Raw genomic sequence first — 16,253 nt, 5'->3', positions numbered from 1 at the left:
TCGATGCTTGACGAACGTCGGCCATGTGCTCCCTTCAACACAGAAGGCAGTTCTCAAGATCGCAAACAATGTTACATCTCTCGTACAGACGTGTACTTTCGTCCTCGCGACCAAGTGTTGCTTTAGATGGCCACTCGTGCAGCCGGATTGAGTCAGAAGTGTGAATCACGCTTTCCTGGACATTACGTTAGTAATGAAGAAACATCCTCAGTGAACTATCGTGTTACTCCCGCCGAGGTTTCTTCGGACCATCGTTACCGTAGTTCGGAGATCGTTGATGTTTCGCGTCTCAAACGTTTCGTTCGGCGTTTCTGTCTTGGCCAAGTCGCGACCTGGCTGGCCGCTCACACGCGCGGCGCAATTAGTGTAAGCATAATTTATGCGCTTCATCTTCTCATCTGTACATACTCATTATCACTGTTTTGGACCTACGTCGTGGGTCTCTCGCTCGGGAAAATTAAGAACAGTGCGGCAGCTTAAACGCTGTCTGATAACATACATTCAGCCCAACTGGCGGTGCGCTGCTCCTGACCACAGTCATTTGCTTTTCGCTTCTAGAATAGGCAGGATGTGTGTGGAGTGAGCTCCTGAACAACAATATGCAATGCGATAACGGCGATTGAAATAATAGATTGCAGACCTCGAAGAGGTACGATGTGATGCTAACGCATTTCTTTCGCATTTACCGGTGAATGGCCAATACATTTCTCATTCAGCGTTTATGCCATTGCAAATGCACTTCATCTACACCAGACTCTGTGCCATTTCCATGCGACATATTTCAAGTTCATTGAGAGGAAATACTCGATATACGAAGATTGTGTCGTGCCATGCAAGCCACTTGGCTTATTCCACGCGTTTTGCAGTGCAGTGCTGTAGTTAGACGCTGACTGGCGTGAATGCGGTGTCTGAGAAACGTCACTCGTCGGGGCGTCGTTTATCATGTGGCTTTCGTCTTTTCCAGCTTGAACTAGACCTCGTATACACAACGCAAGACTACCTCAGCGTCGTCAAAGTGCCGTTTTCCAATCAAGCATCGTGGGAGAAAGCAGCCGGACTTTACCAGGCCTGCATGTCTTTTGCCTCTTCTACGAGGAACGAGGTAAATAACTACCTTTATTTCCGTTCTTTATTTTCGCACATGTACTTGTTTATCTTTCTCTGGTGACGGCTTTTCACCGACTAACAAATCTTAAACGTTATCTCTCAGTGCAGGACGCACATGCATGTTCCCGAAGTTTCTCGAATGTTATCGATGGTTCTATCCGTTGTTTAACGTCACCGAACCTTGTCTAATCTGATTCTGTGCGCGACGCGAACTGCGTAGTACTTTGCGGAAGACACGTGTGCACAGTGATTACAAAAAATATTCGCGCGGAGCGGCTTCATTTTACACAAAGACTGTGAAGAAATGCTTGCTCACGTGATCAACACATCAGAATGTTGCGCAATTCACTAACGCCACACTCTCAAAACAGTTGCGCCCTTTTGGGTGTATATTTGCCACAGAACGATAATCGTGATCTGTCTCGCCCGCATTTCCTTTCTTTAGCGCTGCGAGCGGGGCCCTTCCAAGTTAGGAACGGCATGCGAGTTATCAGCATGACAGAGCATTCCCGACAGGAAAGTAACCAGCGCAGCTTTTTCAAGAAAGGAAACGCAAGCAAGACAGATGACAATTATTGTTCAGTCGCAAATATACACTTCAAATGGCAAAACTGTTTTTAGAGTGCAGCCGATAGACCCAATAGATTTAGCTCGCTCGACACAGATGCCGACGACGAATGCGATCTAGCTCGAGCTCGTCATAGATGTCCAATTTCGGCATGCACAATTCATATTCTTGCAGTTATCTAGAGCAAGAACAAATACTATCGGTTATTTTGACGCCATCAAGGCTAAAAAGAAAGTGCGAGCCACGCGAACCGTCTCGCTGAGACAGTCGGAGTCTGCTGCCCGCCTCTGAATTTCCATCGTCGGACGTTTCTGCGCAGAACAGGTGCATTCGTGACTTAATTAGCTACATTCTATATGTTCTTTTTTTGTTTGAAAACTAGATCGTGGCCAATGTTTAGGCCGCTGTAAGTGGCGATACAGAGGCGAGTGTCTAACGTTCATAACTGTTCGGAAAGCGAACAGTGCACTTCGCTGTTTGTCGCTAAAGTGGTCGCTCGTAAATCTGAGGTGCAAGAAGTGAAAGACGCGGCCAACAGAGGAGAGGATGCCACCTCCGAAGTGCTCGTCGTCATATTGCACGCTAGTGTAAGAACAGTACTGTATTCCCGTTTGCTCATTAAATGTAAAATAGTAATTAATCGCTATCTCGCCACCTTCTATATAGACTGGTGGTGTCCGACGTTTACAAAATGGTTGAAGTAAATTAATAATGTCATTATTTTTCATTCTCAGCCGACAGGTTGTGCCGCACGTTGAGATGAGTTGCGAAGCAAAGCGCCAGGTTGCCTCCTACCAGGAGCTTGCACAATGCGCGCGCCAGGCTTGCACGACCAGCACTTGCACAGTAGCCAGTGCAGGGTGACCGCGAATTGACTGCTATGGCCACCTTTATTAACGTTCCTGTGAATTTTCCTTTTTATCTTCATCATCAGTTCGGATGTGACTCTCACGCCACCGTGCTCCCGTTATCTCTGCAATCTGCATCTAGGCGCGTCGAATGATAAAAACAATGAAACATAAAATCGAACATTACAATATAAGGGTCTGGTACTGCCTGCGTGAAGTAAACTTCAGGACCACGGTGCTGACGGCGCGCCTTGTACTGTGAAAATTGAGAACAAAAGTGCGGTACTCCAAAATTAGAGGAACACGGGCAGTCAAATCAGACATCTCCACACTCTTCCAGGCCTCCTATAAAGTCTTATAAGCCGGAGAGTAAAAGCGCTGGACTTGCGTGGGTTCAACGCTTCTGGTTGGTGAATGGGAATCAGAGTGCTATGGACGCTGGCCATAGCACGGGGAATTTGATCTCACCAGCAAATATCTCCTTGGCATTGACTTTGACTGCCAAGGTCTTAGAAAAGCGGGTCCAGCCTTTCTACCTGCCAACTACAGTAATTGCGAGAATAACTTGGTGAACAGTTTCAGCGACGGAGTTCTAGATCATTCCCATGATTTCTTCGCTCCTGTCAGACCTAAGGAAACCACGGGCTAGTGGTGTGAAACCTCATCGCGCAATGTTTTCCGCCGTGTGGTACCGTCGCTAGCACGGTTGCAGTCGAGTCTTCTCCAGTGCGTAGCGCAGTTAGCAAAATGTCTGGTTGGAAAGCCGAGAGAAATTGTGAAAATATTTGTCCGTCATCTCCTCGACTACATATCGAACCTCCAGCCACCCTCGACACCGAAGGAAGAACGTCAAGCAGACGCCAACGCCAAGATATAGCCTCCAAAGTTACAAACGCACGAGTTCGCAACGCCCGCGGGTCTCCGAGGCAGCACGGCCGGCATGCTAGACCAGTGCCGCAAGCCAACAACCAAGCCATCGCAACCGAACCTAAAGCGAATTACCTCTTCGTCTGTTTCGCTCTTAGCCGACGATTGCTTCGCTTTGAAAATTATTGAGAGAGGCATCCCGTGCCTGTAATTTGCTATGCTGCCCCACTGTCTCTGACAGTCGGTGAGACAAACACAGCGCTGACCAATCACATGGGGCTATGTGAAGCGTTCATTTTCCGAACGCTTATAAGATCCCGCCCCAGCGTGTTCGGGCCGCTAGAAGCCGGCCGGCAAGCGGCGCAGCCTCATTTTCACGCGCAGCCATCAGGCTGTCCGGTCGCTCCGGTTGTCGGATGAGAGTACCTAGGCAGTTTTTTGTTCGAACCCCATCCCGCGGAATTTCTCGGAAGTCGCTGGTGTGCGGTTGCTCGTACAAGACGGACACAGGATGGGATGCCGAATGTACCAGGTTTCTCTTATATCAGGCACGAGTGTCCCCTAATTTCAGCACAAGTGTATATTTAGTAACAGCAGCAAGTTGCGCGCAGGGTTAAAGTCCTTACGCGCAATTGCTGTTCCACGCAAACAACTCACGGATAGATCATCGCCAAGGTTTACTAATGCGACGTATCGGGTAGGACTAGAGTGCCATTCGAGTTTAAGGCGAGAATTTTGTCGCACCAAGATGTCGATGCAATACAAAAGTGACTTTAGTGACACATAAGTCGACTGGACTCAACCTACTGGGAAAAAGAAGCAGCCGGTTTGCTACAATGTTGTCATACGTCACTGGGAAACGTTATTACACAATGCTTTGGAAGAATCGCCGCGGAGGTCCAACTATGGAAACATCCAAAAACGCTGAGCTGACACACTAATATTTCCTGCAATCATTTGGACAGACATAAAGCTCATTCTACACATACGCACAGGGGAAAAGTACGTGCGACACTTAAGCCCAGTCCATATGGTGCGATATCACACTGCATTTTTCGCAGCTACAATTTCCGCAATGGCGAACTTCGCATTACGGTTTCATATGCACCGCGCGGCAGCTGCGATTTTCGCATTTGCAAGCTCCAGAACACTTAATTATTCTTGGCGTCATTTCGCTTCTGTAAGAGCGCAGTAAAGCAACTTAAAAACTTTTTGCGTGAAAGCACTTTGTGTTTGAGTGCGTGACTTTATCAAAACAAAAATTAGGTAGGAAGGCCACAGTGACCTGTCTACGATCCACGTTGCCATTGGCTCCCTGTCCTTACCCCATGTGCATTTTCCAAGAGAAGTTCAGCACTCCGAGCATCAAAAAATCGCACGCACCTCGGGTCCTACGGCGCATTTGCCGGAACTGCGAATTCGCAAGTGCGAAGACGCAGTCAACTTCGCAGGTGAAGAGATGTATGTCGTTTACATGCATTTGCGTGCTAGAGGCTTCGCAGTGATGTAACTCTTTATCGAAAAGAGCATATAAGTAAACGCCAGAACACTGCACAACTTCCCATAACAAAGATTCCAATAATGCATGGCAGCAGTCGCTTGGTGAAGTGCACCACTGTCCGGAAAGGTCTAAGCCTTAGGTGCGCCACTCTATCGCGTCCCCTCTCCATGACGGGTGTACGAGGAGCGTCGAAGTGCTTCATTTTTTGTTACTACACTGTAGTAGGGCTCGTCGCAAATTTGTAGACTGCATTATCTGCTGTAGAGGCCTGTGAGAAAGGCTGCACACAGATACGGAACAGTTCGGGTAACAGGCTACGGAAGGTACTATCATTTAAAAAAAAAAAAAACTGGCTCTCGAATAATTGAGAGTAGATGTAAGCATAATATGGCTAACGGCAAAGCAGATTGGTTGGAGCAATTAGGACGATTACTCAGAACCATCTCAGACCCAACCGCGGCGCGCCGGATGCTGCCGGCCTGGTCAGAAAGCGTGGCGCCATCTGTCGAAGGAGGCGGTGCAAAACTCGCGCCGCGGAACTCACTTCCGCTCAATTCTTATATTAATTAAGGTGAATTATTCAAAATTTTTAACATCGCCTTTATGGCAAATTGCCTATCGTTGCTGGCAACGTATATGCGGCGTGGTGATTTTTTTTCTGCGTTTAAAGAAAGCCCACGAAATGTGAAATAAAATCATGTGTCAGCGCTCATGCGCTATCGTATTGCAACGCTCTCAACGCGGTTTGTGCGAAAGAACCATGCTGGCGGATCGTCCAGACGTAAGCGGCCGCGGATCTGGGCATCGGCTTCACAATGCGTCGGCATCGTTGGCGGTGGCACACGGACAGGAAGCGCCGTCGTCCCTGATAAGCGATAGACTCGACGCACGGTTGAAAGCGTTGCAATACGATGGCACGCGAGCGCTGTCACCTGGTTTCATTTCATATTTCGCGGGCTATCCTTGAAGGCCGAAAAATAATAGGCACGCAGCATGTATATAATGACACGAAAAAACTTGCATCGGTAGTTTCTGAAGTTCCTCTACAACACAGCGAAGCGCACCTGGTCCTAGAGTAAGTATTAAAAACTTTGCACAATTTATCTCGGTGAACTAATTAAAGGGAATATAAAAATGCTGTAGGAAGCGCCACATCACGGCAAACCATATGCCGTTCGTTTCATTCAGCTGCTGTCAACCACTTCTAAAGCGAAAGCCTTTCTAGGATCATGGTGAAGTTTTTGTCAGCAGGCCTGACCGCCGGAGCGTCCGCCGAAGTGCCATCACGCCATATTAGGAGAAATTATAGCCAGATTAAAGTATGAAAAATGATTGATAATGACAGTTAGTGAATGATAACGTTATATTGATGACTAGTAATGACTAATAAGGACTACTAATGACTCTTAAATGACCAATATACCTAACGACGGCTTGCAATAACCACAATTGATCAGAAATGACTAGAATGTCTAGTAATGACTCGTAATGACTAAAATGACTACTATTTACTTGTAATGACTACTAAAGACTGCGAAATTACCAATGTGTATAAAGATGGCTTGTAATGACCATAATTGATTACAAATGACTAACAATTCTTACTAGTGAGCAGTAATGACTAATAGTGAGTGCAAAATCTTTTAATGATGAGTAACGACTATGAAATGATGAATATGTCTGGCTACGAATTCTAACGACCACAATTGATTAGAACTTACTAAAAATGCTTAGTAATGACCAGTAATGAGTAATAAGGACTGAAGTCATTTGCAATGACATCTGATGACTAGGAAATGACCAACATGTCTAACGACGAGCTGTAATGGCCACAATTGATTACAACTGACTAAAATGTTTAGTAGTGAGCAGTAGTGACTAAAAGAAACAAGATAAAGAGAAGAGGCAACGATAAAAAGGTGAATGTTAAGAGGAAGAAGAGTATGCTTTCGCCGTGGACCTCTTAAGAGAGATCTTAAGACACTGCAATTTTTTTTAATCCTGGGGACAAGAGGCAACAAGAAAGAGGCGAATGATAACAGGAGGAAGAGTATGCTTTCGCCATTCACCTCTTAAGGGAGATCTTAAGGGACACTGAGGAAAACACGGGGAATGCGGGAGATGGTAATTCAAGATAATGAGCAAAACGTTAACAAGGTGATTGTAGGAGCCAACGTTTCGACAAGTGGACTTGTCTTCAAGGCGACGTACGCTTTCCTCGCCACAGTATATATAGGTGGAGTTCTTCTAAAGGGGAGAGGGTGTGAGGCGGCAGGGTGCGCAAACGCCGGAAGGTGTGTTAGCGTGTCGAATTGAGAGTAAAGGAATGCTGTGCACAAGGCCAAAGCCAGGGCCCCCCCACGCCCACCCCGGTCTCTCAACGCACGTGTGTTAGCCGGCTTGTCAAGGGCGTCTGACACGCCGGCTGAAAAAGAAAGAGAAATGGAAAGGGAAAAAAAGAGGGAGGGATCAAACCAAGAAATCAAACGAAGTTTTCTTGCCTATAGCTTGAAGCGAATAGATTCTAAAGCTCCCGTTGAAACTTGTATGCCTACTGGTTGCAACGTTTTGAACATATGGATAAGGTATGATCCTCTGTATTTTCTTTCTCATTCAGAACGGAAATTTGACTGTAAAATGTAGAGCGTAAGTTCATCAAAGTTATGACCTGGTTGGTTGAAATGCTCAGCGACGGCTTAGGGAAGCTTTTTAGTTGAGCCCGTGTAATGTCCGTTTAATCTGACGTTCATTGATTGTCCTGTTTCACCGATATATTGTTTAATACAGAAGGAACATTCAAGCATATAAATCACATCCGAACTTGTACAAGTGAAGCTAGATTTGAGTTCATGTGTATAACTATTTGCGGTGCTTTTAATTTTAATGTCACTTTGAAGGTGCCTGCAGGTTTTGCACCTAGAACGACAACATGCTTTTATTACGGGGGAATGCTGTTCGCTGACTGTTGCGTGCACTAAGCTGACTTTAAAGTTCATGCTTCGGCCATAGGTAACCCTAGGTACATCCGGTAACGCTTTTCGCAGACCCTCGTTAGTTCATAATATTGGGTGGTATTTTCTTAGGATGTTGTTTATGTTTGGTAGTGCATTAGAATGTTTTGTTATAAAGGCCGGAGGTGTGTCAGGTTCTAGTGTGGGCTGTGTCTTCGCCAATTCCGACTGTCTCTCCAGTCTTGACGCGGCATCATAAGCTCTATCGAGAGCAACTTGGGGATAGTTCCTTTCTGCTATCGTTGTTTTAAGGTCATTTAGGGGGTGGATATAATTGCGGTCTTCGCTGCAGATTCTTCTTATACCTTTCGCTTGTCCGATAAAAATTCCTTGCTTGCAATAACGCGGGTGATGAATGTTGTAGTCTAAATATTGCTGGCTATCTGTAGGCTTCAGGTGAAATGTCCTTCTCAGTTTTCAGTTTTCTATGTAGACCGTCGTGTCCAGGAAGTTGATTTGACTGGGAGAATGGTGAGCAGTAAATTTAATACATCTCATCTCGCATTGACCACCGCCAAAAGGTAAACAATCCGCACTGCAACACCGTCGGCTTTTCATATTCATTTCTTCCCCAAACGGGCAAACATTGGAATAACTTACCCGCATTACTTACAATCATAACTGACACCTATAACTTTAAAACTACATATCAAGACTTCATGTTATAATTTAATGTTTCGTTTGCTTGTTTTGTATAATAACTGCTGTTATGCCATAATTTTAAGTTATGGCTTGTATTTTTATGTGGTATCTTCTTTTCTTTCTTTCCTTTCTTTTTTTGTTACACCATGTATTTTTGCCACGCTTACAAGCTTCTATTTACTATTCTTATTATATTGTATACGATGTGTTTGCCATGTTGTTGCCTTCCTACCTTATTTTTCCTTGTTCTTTTTATTAATTATTGACTTCCGTGTATTTAGCTTTGGCGCTTTCTTCAAAAGTTCTTGCTTCTTTGTACTTATTTTTTTTTCTATAATCAACTATTGTGTGATTTGCCTCTGTTTTTACCATGCCCCTCCCCTCTGCAATGTACAACCGCACCTTGAGGGTATAATAAATAAAATAAAAATAAAATAAAATAAAATAAAATAAATATACAACACAGCAAGTATATACAGCCACAACAACAAACCTTTATTCAAACCTAGTTCCATCAACAAGAAACTAACAATCACCATAACACAATCGTGTAGCGGCTAAGTGACCCGCTGTGTTTGCTTAGTGGCCATGGTATTGTGCTGTTAAGCACGAGGTAGTGGGACCTATCCCGGCCACGGTGGCTGCATCCCGATGGAGGTGCAATGTGAGAACTCCTGTGTACTTAGATTTGGATGCACGTTGAGCCCCACGTGGTCCAAATTTGCGGAGTCCCCAGTACGGCCTGCCTCATAATAACATCGTGGTTTTGGCTCTTAAAACCCTATACTTTAATTTTTGGTGGCTATGTGGTACAGCCCGCAAGTACAACAGATTTAGCGAACAATACTCACAACAGTGCGCTGGGTTTCAGACCTGTGGAATTCGGAACCTCCGTAAAAGACATGACGCGAAATACAAGAAAATTACAAGAATTTCTATTCGTAGAAATAATGCGACAAGCAATGTTTGAAATGATACCGATTATCTGCTTGTAAAAGCTCCCAAGGCAGTGCCTTCCATTCAGCTAATGTTCTTGGAAAGAAAGAGTAGAAAGAGTGAGAAGTTCGCACAGCTCGCGAGGAACGCTGTTTAAATAACGGGCTAGTGTTTAGGTTGAAATGATTATTGTGCAACAGATAAAGAAATTTTAGCGCGGCGACCTTTCTTTGGTTTGAATGTGAAGGTAACCTTAGCTCACGGAGCATGTGAGACACTGAATCAGTAAATCTATATGTAGACAGAACGAAGCTGGCCGCCCTTCCCAGAACTGTTCCAACCTTATCAACTTGGTTTGCCTGACGCGGATCACATGAAAAGTTCGCATATTGCAGTGTTAGACGTGCCAGTGTGAGATAGGCAGTTACTTTTGCTCTCGTGGAAGCAAGGTTCAATTTTCTACTGGTTAAACACGGCTTCGTTTCGGCTTTTGAGCACATTTTATTGATGTGTGTATGCGAGTTTAGAATTTGAAGATGTAGTGACGCCTAAACATATTAAATGGTCGTCTTGTATTAAATTCTGCCCGCTCATTTCATAATCAAAAGAAAAGACGTTTTTGGTTTTGTTTGTAATTGCAATCTATGAAGTTTATCAATGATTAATTTTCGTTTTGTATGCTGTGGACCATTGATTAATAGTGTTGAATGCAGGATTTAGTGTGAACCGGCCTTCGTAGTTTGAGATAAGCGAGTAAATTAAGCAACCATCCGCGAATAGCCGGGCTGTAACATGGGCGGGACGGAAACTGCAACGCTTGATGTAGCGGAAACGTAACATGTGACCTAGCACACGCCCCTGAAGGACAGCTGAGGGTACCACTAGAACGTCAAGAGTTTACCCCATTTACCTCCACGAACTGAGTTCGGTTGGTGACGTATACTTTTATCCACCATACAATATTTCTGTTTACGCCAAGGTCAAACAGCCTATTAACACGCTCGTCTTGCGGAAAACGGTCAAATGCTTTAAGCACGTCCAAGAAAATTCTATCCACTTGATCTCTATTATTAGTTACTTTAGAAAAGTCGTGCAGCGTTTCTATAAGTTCGGTAACAGTAGATAAGTTCCGTCTGATACCATGCTGATAGGGAATTATCTTTCTCGTGTCCTCAAGGTGTTCGAATTAGCACTTTGCCACGGCATGCTCAGATATTTTGGAACAGGTGCAAGTGACAGACATAGGTTTATATTTAATAGGAATGTGCTTGCTTACAGATTTCTGCATTAGTATATTTTAGCCTGTAGCCAATCAGTTGGTAAGCAATGTTGCTCTAAAGAAGTCTTAAATATGACGAGTAAATAGTTAGCAACCCATTCTGCGTATCGCCCCAGAAACTCATTGGAAATAGAATCAGGGCCTGGTGACTTTTTCGTCTCTAAATTAAGTAGCAGAAGAATTACACCTTGTTCATTCAATACAACATCTGCTATGTCAGATGACAGTGCACAACTTTCTGCATTAGAATTATGAGGGTACAAAGTAAGAAGACTGAACACAGAATAAAAATAAGTTTTGCGTCTGTTGGCGATTTCAAATTGGTCAGTACTAAAACAACCATCCGTTTCCGTGTGTCACATTTTTGCATACGAGGGTGAAAGGTGACGCCAAGAACGCTGTGGGGAAGTTTTCATAAGTCGCGTGAGCTTTTCTAAAAGTATTTGTCAGTCGCTGCTACCAACGTCTGTTTAAACATCAAATAAAGGCGCGAGATACAATTTGGATTCTTTTCTCTCTTGCGTTTTCTACGTTTTATCTTACGTTTTAGTTCGATAATCTCACGGTGTATCAGGGATTATGCTTTCTGACAATTTTATTTCTTCAGGAACAAACAGTTGTAGGCAATAGTTGGCAATGTGTCTAAACTCAGTCTACTCTGTTCATGTCATCCTCCGCATCAATGAACCTAAGGACGTTTCCAAGTAGTCTAAGATGCTTGCATCGTCAGCTTTTGAAAAATCTGTCGCCAGCTTCTGTTTAAGCATGAAAGAAAGGCGCGAGATATAATTTGGATTCTTTTCTCATTTGCGTTTTCTCTGTTTTCTATTGCATCTTAGTTGTATTATATGACGATTTATCCGGGGTTAGTGCTTTCTTAGTATTATTTATTATTATTATTTATTAATATTTAGTATTATTTATTATTAGTATTAGTATTATCTAGATGAACAAAAATTTGTAAGCAATAATTGACAGTGTGTATAAACATAGTCCACAATGTGTTGACGTCATCCTCCGCATCAAATGAGTATAGAGACGTTTCCAAACAGTGTAAGATGCTTAAATCTTCAGCTTTTAAAGAATATCTAGAACAAATATTTACACTTTTTACATGTTTTAACGGTCTCATGCATTGGTGGTCCTAGCTTATGATCTAAGAGCCCTTCCTTAACGGCCACGTCATATTGAGTTATTTTACTGCTTATAAAATCCAAGTCCTTGCTGAATGTTTAGTGATTTGTGTGACGTAAGTATTGAAATTATTGCCCAGCAAATCCATGCAGTGTTTAGCATCAATTGTGCCTACCTCAAACAGCTCACAAAGGATATTCAGTTAATCAAAATCGCCAAAAATGATAACTTGTGTTGGCAGATAAATCAGCTAAAAGATAGTTTCGTAATGACTAAAAAGATGTGAGGAGAGAGTTGGGAAGCCTCTAAACCACTGAAATTATGACACAGGAAGAACAAAGAACAACATATGCTCAACGTCTTAGGAGATTATTTCATCTGAACAACTTCGACTTCTTTAAAGGTAACAGCGACACCACCACTACGGGAAACCTGATCCTTTCGAATCTTTTTTTACGTAGGCAGTATTATCACACTGTCACCAATTTCAGAACGCATCCATGTCTGTGTAATTTGGAGGACATCTGGCTGATAAAGCACAATGATGTCTTCATGTTCGAAGCTTTAATCAGGAGATGCGTTCAGCGACGTCTATCAAAGTAAAATGCCATTCTTCCGTCCTACACTGTCACGTAGTTTTACTATCAGTTCGCAATCTCTCGGAGTGGAACTCGACGAAATTTACCATCGCTTGCCTCCACAACTTGAATCCGACTCTACGGCTACGTATTCTGTCAGGACTATTTATAGCCGCGGAGACACTTCTGTACCGATTGTGGCTTCGTCTGGCGTTCACTAAAGCTCAGTCATTTCGCATCCGAGTGGCCAACAGCCCTACGTGCGATAACTGTGGGTGCAAAGAAACAATCTCCCACCTTCTCTGTGAGGGTCCCCGCTTCAGTGCGCCCAGGAAAAAAAAATTCAAGAGTATCAAACAAACGCCCGTTGTAAGAGTAAAGGGCCCTGGGAAACTGGCGGAAACCGTCCTCAGCACATAAGGCTTTGCAAGCTTTGTTGCGATCCTTGCGGAGAACTGTTCTCAGAGACATACATTAACCAGTACCTCATTCTCCTTTGTTTTTTTCCCTTTTCGTTTTTGCACTTGTTTCCTTTCTTGTAACTTCCCTTTATATTATATTTTATTCGCCTTACCCCTTTTCCTCAGCACATGGTAGCCAAGCGGTCTGCGAACTGGCTAACCTCCCGGTCCTTCCGTCTATTCCTGCTACTTTACTATCAGTTGCGAGGACCCGCTCTGTTTTGGTGCTTGAGTGATTGTCGTCATCCCAGATGAGTGCTTCTTTGTCAATGAAAATCCTATCTTGTTGGAGCCGAATTTTTGCGCCTCTATCTTTTTCTTGATTCGCACTATCGCACAGTCTCTTACCCTTCTGTAAAGCTACTTGAGGATACTAATATGATAACAAATAGTCGCTACCCTTTAGCTTCTTGCAATTCAAAATAAAAAAAATCTGTTTTTTCTAGACAGAAAACCTAGTGATCACTGGACGCACCTTGCCCAGGTGCTTCGGTCCAAGCCTCTGTATTCAATCCACTGTGTTAACTTCGACACCGAGGCCTTCATGGAAGACATCCTGCTGAACATCTTGAAACCATCAGTTGTTTCGCTAACAGTTTCGTGTCTACCGAATACAAAAATAATATTTCGGTGCCTCTGATATTCCAGCTCGGTTATTTTCTTTTGCTGTAAGGGGATAGTGGCTCTCATTTGCTGCACTGATGTGTCCAGTCATTCTTCATGTTTCTGCTTATTCTATAACGTCTTCCCAATTTCTTGCATCGTTTGATTGATTGTTTCCAGTTGTTTGGAAAGAGCACTCTGATTTTCTTTAACTTGCCTGATTTTTTTCCATTAGTGCTTTCTGCTCTTTCCTAAGTTGACTGAACGTTTACTCGACAGTTTCAGGGCCAGGCTTTCGCTAAAGAGCCCCGGCAAGCACCAAAAGAAATGAATTGCACTCCAGCACTAGATCAGCACTTATCATCATGAACTTATCATCACTTCAAAAGCGATTGCCATGCTTTCTAACCTCTGAAAACAGAATAAACAAGTCAGGCGGCGTCATTCTGGAAACCTCGCAGTGCCCACGGGACGGCTCGATGTCGATTGAGCTTAAGCTGCTGGTGCTGTCCGTAGTCATTGCCGCAGTAGGTGTCGCCAGAAACACATGCGCAGGTCTGTCCCAAAGGGCAGCTTTCCAAGCAGACATTCGCGAAGGTGATTGTCGTAGGTGGTAGCGACAGAGCACGTACTTGGGGCGCAATCCAAAGTTGAAGCATAGCACAAATTTGCAATGGTTCTATCAAACTGACAATTCTAATATTAGTTCGCTACTGGAAAGTGCGTTCTTGCTACTTCCATACCTCGGTATCAATTTCTAGAGATTAAATTATCTGAGACATTCGGATGTTTTCATATGGCACATCAACGTACACATCTTACAATATATATACCTTCTGTACATGGAATATTTACTTTACTGAAAGTGTTTTGAGCTCCCAAAAGTCCCAGCGCGCTCCACAGATAATGCGATTGCAATCCTGGGATCCATTCATTTATGGGTCTGAGCGTTTCACTGAAACACTGGGGCTACAGGGAACCCAATAGTTAAGGGCTCCGGTTTTTTTTTTTGGAGCGTGTAGCTTGAAATTTCACTTGCAGTTTTTTTTTTACCGCGCGCCTTCAACTACTAAGTAACCGAGCGTTTATTCCCACGTCTTGTGGGCTACGCCTCAGGTCTGAAATTTTCTAATGGCGCCGGATATTGTCGAAGGTGCACACGAGTGCACTATTCGCACAATATTCATACAGAGCACGCACAGTAGCTGTCTTGTGTCGCTTCTATATAAGTACTTGAAATTGGCCCCAGTAATTCGAAACACAAATTTACATTTTATAACAAAATATTCATGTTTCTAGGCGGCTTGTGACTTTTTACACATGCGGCCCAATTCAAATATTACATTAGCTGCAATTTCAACGCGCTGCCATGTTTCGTTCGTCACACAGTTTTGAACTTGGACTTGTGTATTCGCATTGCTCAATGACGTTCGTGCGTTTGCTATGACATTACCACATAGGAGCACAGCTAGCTTAATGAGCGGCCGCCTATACCAAATGCACAGCAGCGATGTAACCGTGAAATGTGCACACATGCTGATCCTTTTGCGTTTATTTTAATATTTATCCTGGTTCTTTATGAAAGCGCCCGTGACAGTGTGCGAGTATTCTCATTGTACAGTGATTATTGTGACGATTTTTTTTACCTATCTCCCTGGCAGACCAGAGACCTCGCGGCGTGGATGATATCCCTGAACCTGGATTTGACCAACCAGACAAGACTGGCGAGAGTCAACCCAGTTGAAATGATTGTGCGCTGCTCACTCGACTTAGGGGTCCCGGCCATATTCTCTATTGTTCTATACGATAACGTGTTTCTTTCGGAGAAGAGAGCGATAAAGGTGCGCCAGTTTATCCTGCAATTCCCACTTTGCACGCCAATCGTACGTTAAAGAGCGTTCGTGATTTATCAAGGCCGCAGTGCTGCTACTCGTAAACGACGGTCAGGGTGTGTACATGTTGAACTGCGTCCCTGGCAGTGAATGATCACCTTGTTTTTGTTGCACGTCAACGAAAAAAAAGCAGAAAACAACGCGGCGTTGTGTTTCACCTCTTTCGATGCGTTGTGCTGGCACAGAACCAGAATGGTATACGAGCTGGCCAAAACTAGCAGCTCCTCTGCAGAATCAAAACACCTGATGGGTACAAAAGATCACAAATTCAGATAAGGAAGAAGGCTGTCGTTTAGCCGATATTACAGAACGTTCCCGTAGCAACTTGCACTAGTTCTTACTGAATAATAAAATTTTAGTCGGAGGAACAAAAGTGTGATTAAGGTACCCAATGTCATGTTCGCTTGAAGAAATGCCCGCCAGCTGCCATGCGCGCGCGGAAACAACTCAAGCGACAGAGGAGAGATGAAACCATATTGGCGTCGAGGTGGTTTTGAAACAAAGCGGCCATTTATTAGAGATTAAAATCGTGTGAGACCCCCAGCTGTGCCTGTATATAAACACAGGGGAGTCAGCAAGACATAAATCATAAGGTGGCCTACTCAGCACCAAGCAACCATCGGCGCAGTCTTAAACGATAGGGCTGACTTCCACAACTTTCAATGCTGTGCCATGATATTTTGAAAGAGCAAACTATAGATCGTGTAGTCTGCTTCGCCTATCCCATTCTGGAATTTCGTATTGCATTCTTGCTGGGAAATTGCTGACGACTTCAGACAGCTGTCACCCGCACTATCTGGTAGCGCTAGTTCTGTACGTCGTCTGA

General features: G+C 43.9%; 1 long non-coding RNA gene across 1 annotated transcript; it reads left to right on the top strand.

Annotated features, from left to right (window-relative positions):
• The first annotated feature begins 214 nt into the window (after positions 1-214).
• Positions 215-15,364, top strand: LOC142574167 (uncharacterized). Its single transcript, XR_012826444.1, has 4 exons — positions 215-366; positions 965-1,102; positions 8,324-8,423; positions 15,197-15,364. It is a non-coding gene; the product is annotated as an uncharacterized LOC142574167 (long non-coding RNA).
• Positions 15,365-16,253: the final 889 nt, after the last annotated feature.

Source organism: Dermacentor variabilis, chromosome 3, assembly GCF_050947875.1.
Source record: "Dermacentor variabilis isolate Ectoservices chromosome 3, ASM5094787v1, whole genome shotgun sequence".
NCBI classification, from domain to species: domain Eukaryota; kingdom Metazoa; phylum Arthropoda; class Arachnida; order Ixodida; family Ixodidae; genus Dermacentor; species Dermacentor variabilis.
This window is presented reverse-complemented; position numbering and strand designations above follow the sequence as displayed.